The sequence below is a fragment of the Impatiens glandulifera genome, chromosome 1 (genome assembly GCF_907164915.1).
Source record: "Impatiens glandulifera chromosome 1, dImpGla2.1, whole genome shotgun sequence".
Lineage (NCBI taxonomy): Eukaryota > Viridiplantae > Streptophyta > Magnoliopsida > Ericales > Balsaminaceae > Impatiens > Impatiens glandulifera.
The window spans coordinates 94,238,710-94,244,709 of record NC_061862.1 but is presented as its reverse complement, the minus strand read 5'-3'; the positions used below and the strand labels follow the sequence as shown (position 1 = coordinate 94,244,709).

Here is a 6,000-nt window from a genome sequence, read left to right as displayed (position 1 = left end):
GTCTATATATTGCTTAATTTGGCTAAGTTTTTTTTTTTTTTTTTTTTTTTTTTAACTTTTACTTTGTTATTATTTTTTAGCATGTGAAGCTCCGGCTCCTCATATTTTAATCAAAATATCTCAAATATCATACAGAATCACACTTTTTTTCCAAGCCATTGGGTTAATTAATTATATATCCCAATTATTAATTAGAATTCTCAATAGTCTATATATTGCTTAATTTGGCTAAGTTTTTTTTTTTTTTAACTTTTACTTTGTTATTATTTTTTAGCATGTGATTTCTTGTTCATCTTGAGAAAAAAAAAAATTGATTCATATTGCTCTTTCTAATACTTCATAAATAAGGCTACAAGTGAATAATGAGCTTTTTTTTTTTTTTTTTTTTTTTTGTAAGGGCAGTTGGAAATGGAGTTATTTAAATGACTTATTAGATTATATATATCCAAATAACCTTAATTGTTGGGGTTTAATTAGATTTACGGAATAAGATCAGGTACTGAAAAGACTTCAAAATTTTCAAATTTCCTATTTAATTAATTAATTAATTATATATGGTATTCTTTCCATTTGTTTTATGTTATTATTATTATTATATATTAATTAAATGCAACAATTATTCATCATTTTATTAATAAAATAAGTCATGAATAACCTACCAAAACCAAATAGGTGGCAATCATATATAATTCGATACTAGTTTTTTATTCCTACAGTGAGGCAGCAGTACTAACGACGTACTCCTCCGGCTACGTCGTCGTCGTCGACGTTTGCATTTTCATTTTTTATGGGATAAGAAGGGAACGACGCTATGCCGCATTTCCCACTTCCCATATCAGCAACATCATTATTGTTCCGCTGGATCCTAAAGTATCCATCTTCACCCCAGTCCTTTCCCCATGAATTCTTCACTATCCAAAAATCAATTCCGTTCTCACTAGTCCCATATCCCACCACCACCGCTGCATGATTTGGGATGGTTCCGCAGTTTCCCGTGTAAATACCCTGCTTCCATAACCAAAAGAATCAAAAAAATAAAATTATGGAGATCTCAAAATCACCAAACGAATAACTTTTCAATTATGCATGCATGAATACTACTCACCGAGACATAACTTTTGAATTCCCAACCATTGGCTTCAAGGCCGACGCTGATGGGCTGATGTGTGACCGCTTTCTTTAAATCATTTTCGTTGTTGGAAGGTACGAATTCGTAACCGTCTATCCTGACCACCTTTGAATTCACCTGCATCTGCATGCATTCAATCAACCAAATTATCAGTAGACTTGTAAAAATTAACAAACACCAAAGTCAATATCTCATTAACCTTAGTGGCATGGCATATGCCATCGGCTTTTTGATAAGGATAATCTTTCTCGGTGTGTATACCACCATTGTTAGTAATGAATTCGAATGCCTGATGGAAGAATCCGCCTTTGCAGCCGCGGTTGACAGTTCGGTAAGTCGATAAGTTCTTGCTCCGACAAATCAATCAGGTCTCCTGTCGCTATCTTGTTGATTCCTTCCACCGCCGCAATCGCCGAGAAAGCCCAACAACTTGCTGATATAATTTAATTAATTATAAACAATCACAAATATATATTTGAATTCCAAATTAATCGGTATATTTAACCCATTAAGGTTTAATTAGCTCTAGCTAGTTGCAAGAGTTATTAACGATATATAATTGAATAATTTTAAAATCTTACCGCATGTAGTTCCCTGATTCCTAATTGGTGAAACGGCGCCTTCCGTCCTCCAGTCAAACGACTCCGGGAGAATTTCAGCTGAGGACGCAGCGTACCTTTGGCTGGCCAGCTTTGACAGAACAAATTGGTGACTGGCATCGAATTTCAAGCCCAGGTAATATGATCGGTACTCTTCATCGGTGAGATCGGAGAACTCGTTCAGTCCAACCGTGTAGGTCTGGTTCTCGGCGCCGTTATGAGCATCATGAGGATCAAATTATCCTTAAAAATTTTGAAACGTTGTTCGGATTCCTCAATTCCGTTGTTTGAGAAATCGAATAATAGCACCTGTTTAGCAATTCAGAAATAGACAAGCTAAAACAAAGCCTAACAAATTTTTTTACCTTTTGTGTAATCAAATAGGCAGCTAAAACAATTAAGCATCAAACAATCAAAAAATCAAAGAAACAGAGAGCAGGACACCAAGATATTACATGGAAAACCCAAATTATGTAAAACCACAGGACACTTCGGACACTTAAATCATCCACTATATCAAATGGGTATACAATGTAGTTCAATACTAGCCTAGAAGTAATCTAACAAAAGTTATCAATTGACCTCATCTTAACTTGTCATTCACATACATTATCATCGTCACTAAAGATGGCTAATAAAATGGAGAAGAGACAAAGGAAATCAGAAGAAGAACCTGCTGCTTCAATGGAGGAATTGCTGCTTCAATGGAGGAAGAACTACTGGAAAAGGGAGAGAGAAAAAAACATCTAAAACTGTTGTGTTTTTTTTTCCTTAATTAAATATGTCCTAATGGGCTTTATTAATCTGTTAGACTCAGCTGCCAAATGAGCTAACCCAACAAATTTCCCCCGTCAGCACACTTCGCGGGCTCTAATAAACCCGCTCTCTCCCGACAATCTTCAAACCTGTCCTTAGACAAGGATTTCGTAAACATATCGGCACCATTCTCACTTCGATGAATCTTCTCCAAGTTTAACTCTTTTGCCTCAAGCACATCACGTATCCAATGATATCTCACGTCGATGTGTTTGGATCTCGAATGAAAAGCTGAATTCTTTAAGATATGAATGGCACTTTGACTGTCGCAAAACAAAGTGAACTTCTCTTGCTTTTGGCCCAACTCTTGTAGGAACTTCTTCATCCATAACCTCTTTACATGCCTCAGTAGCTGCAATATACTCAGCTTCTGTAGTAGACAAAGAAATACACTTTTGTAACATTGACTGCCACGAAACAACACCGCCTGCAAAGGTAACCAAAAAATCTGATACAGATTTTCTTGAATCAACATCACCCGCCATATCAGAATCTGTAAAACCTTCCAAAATAGGAGTATCACTTCTGAAGTATCAACGTGCTTTCGAAGAGCCTCGAAGATATCTGAGAATCCACTTAATAGCCAGCCAATGTTCTTCTCCCGGGTTGGAGAGATACCGATTAACAACACCAACTGCGTGTGCTATGTCCGGTCTTGTACATACCATGGCATATATAAGACTATCAACTGCAGAGGCATAAGATACATTCTTCATTTCATCTTTCTCTTTCTCACTTGTAGGACATTGTTTAGAACTTAACTTGAAATGACATGCAAGTGGAACTGAAACCGGTTTTGCATTTTTCATTGCAAACCTCTCAAGTACCTTCTCAATGTACTTCTCCTGTGATAGCCAAAGTGTTCTGTTCTTTCTATCTCTTGTGATTTCCATGCCTAGGATCTGCTTCACTGAACCCAAATCCTTCATCGCAAAAGACTTGTTCAAATCCCTTTTGAGCTTCTCAATTTTCGCAATATCTTGCCCAACAATCAACATATCATCAACATAGAGCAGAAGAATAACATAATCTTCAACACCGTATCTCTTGATGAAAACACAATGATCAGAAGTAGTCTTACTGTACCCATTTGCTTCCATGAAGGAGTCAAATTTCATGTACCATTGTCTAGGCGCTTGCTTGAGCCCATACAAGCTTTTCCTCAACCTGCAGACAAGATCTTCTTTACCTTTAACTTTGAAACCCTCGGGTTGTTCCATATAGATCTCTTCAAAATCAATCCCCTTTTTCTGTCCAAAGCCCTTCACAATCTTGCTTTGTATCGAGGTTGTGAGTTATTCTCTTGATTCTTCAACTTGAATACCCACTTGTTCTTCAAAGTCTTCTTTCCTTTCGGAAGTTTCACCAAGTCATAAGTCTCGTTCTCTTGCAAGGAATTTATCTCTTCTTGTATTGTCACCGACCACTTGTTCTTGTTTTCATGAGACAATACTTCTTGATAGGTTTCTGGTTCTCCCTCGTCAGTCAACATCACATACTCATTAGGAGGATACATACTAGAAGGTTGTCGTTGCCTACTAGATCTTGTAATATGCTGATCATCAGGTGGCTCTAGAGAACTATCATCATCTTGTTCAGCTTCCTCTGTTGGCTCAGCATCAACTAGAGGAGTCTCATCAACCTCAACTTGGGCCTTTTCCACATCATTGGGCTGTGATTGTGGTGTACGAATCCTACCATTATCGGGCAATTCCTCCTCAGTAGACTTTGGCTTTTCTTTTTTCTCAAAGTCTTCAATGGTCTGATCTTTAAAGAATACCACATCTCTGCTTCTAATGAGTTTCTTGTTAACCGGATCCCAACATCAGTACCCAAATTTTCCGTGGCCATACCCAATAAAGATACACTGTCTCGTCTTGCTATCAAACTTAGCGCTCTCATCTCGAGGAACATGAACAGACACTTTACAACCAAAAACTCTCAAGTGATCATAAGAGACGTCTTTACCTCTCCAAACTCTTTCTGGAACGTCACCATCTAAAAGAGTTGAGGGTGAAAGGTTTATCAGATCAACCGTTGTTTTCATTGCCTCTCCCCAAAAGGATTTTGGCAACTTAACATGAGACAACATACACAAAATTCTCTAATTGATAGACATGTTTATCCTCTCTACGACTCCATTCTGTTGAGGTGTTTTTGGCACAGTCTTCATGATCCCATGACTTTTACAGTATTCCACAAATGGCCCTCTGTATTCTCCACCATTGTCCGAACGAACACATTTCAACTTTTTCCCTGTTTCTCTCTTCACTTCAGCGTGAAATAACTTGAAGTAATCCAATGCTTGATCCTTAGTCTTCAATCAATAGACCCACACCTTCCTTGAGCAATCATCGATAAAAGTGATGTAATAATGAGCACGACCTAAAGTCAAGGAATCCATAGAACATATGTCTGTGTGAACCATATCTAGGATATTGGGCTTCCTAGATGGAGAGAAACTTTTGAAGGAAACTCTATGTTGCTTACCAACTAAGCAAACTGTGCATGTCTTCAAATATGTGGACTTTAAGCCCTGAAGATCGATTGTCTTGGAGAGATCTCGCATAGAATTCTGACTTAAGTGACCATGTCGCTTATGCCAAAGCTGTGCTGAACAATCATTAACTGCATTTGCTTCTCCCCCCATAAGACTTAGTCTCTGTCACATAAAGAGAACCAACCTTCTTTCCTTTAGCTATCACCAAAGACCCCTTAGTGAGTTTCCATTTTCTTTCACCAAAGTAACTATGATAGCCCTCATCATCAAGAATACCAGTAGAGATAAAATTCATCCGAATATCGGGAACATGTCGAACATTCTTCAAAAGTAGCTTGCACGAAGTGTTAGTATCCAAACATACATCTCCTTTTCCAACAATCTTACACGTAACATGGTTTCCCAACGCCACTGAACCAAATTGTCCACTAGTGTAAGAAACAAATATATCACAACGATTGATGACATGATAAGAAGCACCCGAGTCTACCACCCATTGTGTATCTTGAGAAACAAGGTTGATACTATCATTGTCGTAAACAATATCGATGTCGTTACCACCCACATCTGCAACCTTACTACTTCCATCTTGCTTATTCTCCTTTTGTTCCCGCTTTAAAGATCTGCACTGATACTTCCTGTGTCCTGGCTTGCCACAATGATAACATGTAATCTCTTTTCTCGAGTTGGATGTTCCCCGTGACCTGTCTGAACTACCACTACGATTCTTTGGAGTTTTACTTTTACTTTTATCCCCTTTTTCAGTCACGAACACCTGACTTGGAGTCGAGAAGCCTGTTCTTTTCTTCTACCCTCTTCATTCAACACACTCTCTTTCATTATTTTCAAAGTGAGCTTACCTTGTGGAACAAAATTGGTAATTGAAACCACAAGTTTCTCCCAACTATCAGGAAGAGAATTAATCAAACACATAGCCTGAAGATCATCATCAAATT

At 37.8% G+C, this 6,000-nt stretch overlaps 1 pseudogene; it reads right to left on the bottom strand.

Annotated features, from left to right (window-relative positions):
• Positions 1 to 729: 729 nt before the first annotated feature.
• Positions 730 to 4,542, bottom strand: LOC124936642 (annotated as a pseudogene).
• Positions 4,543 to 6,000: the final 1,458 nt, after the last annotated feature.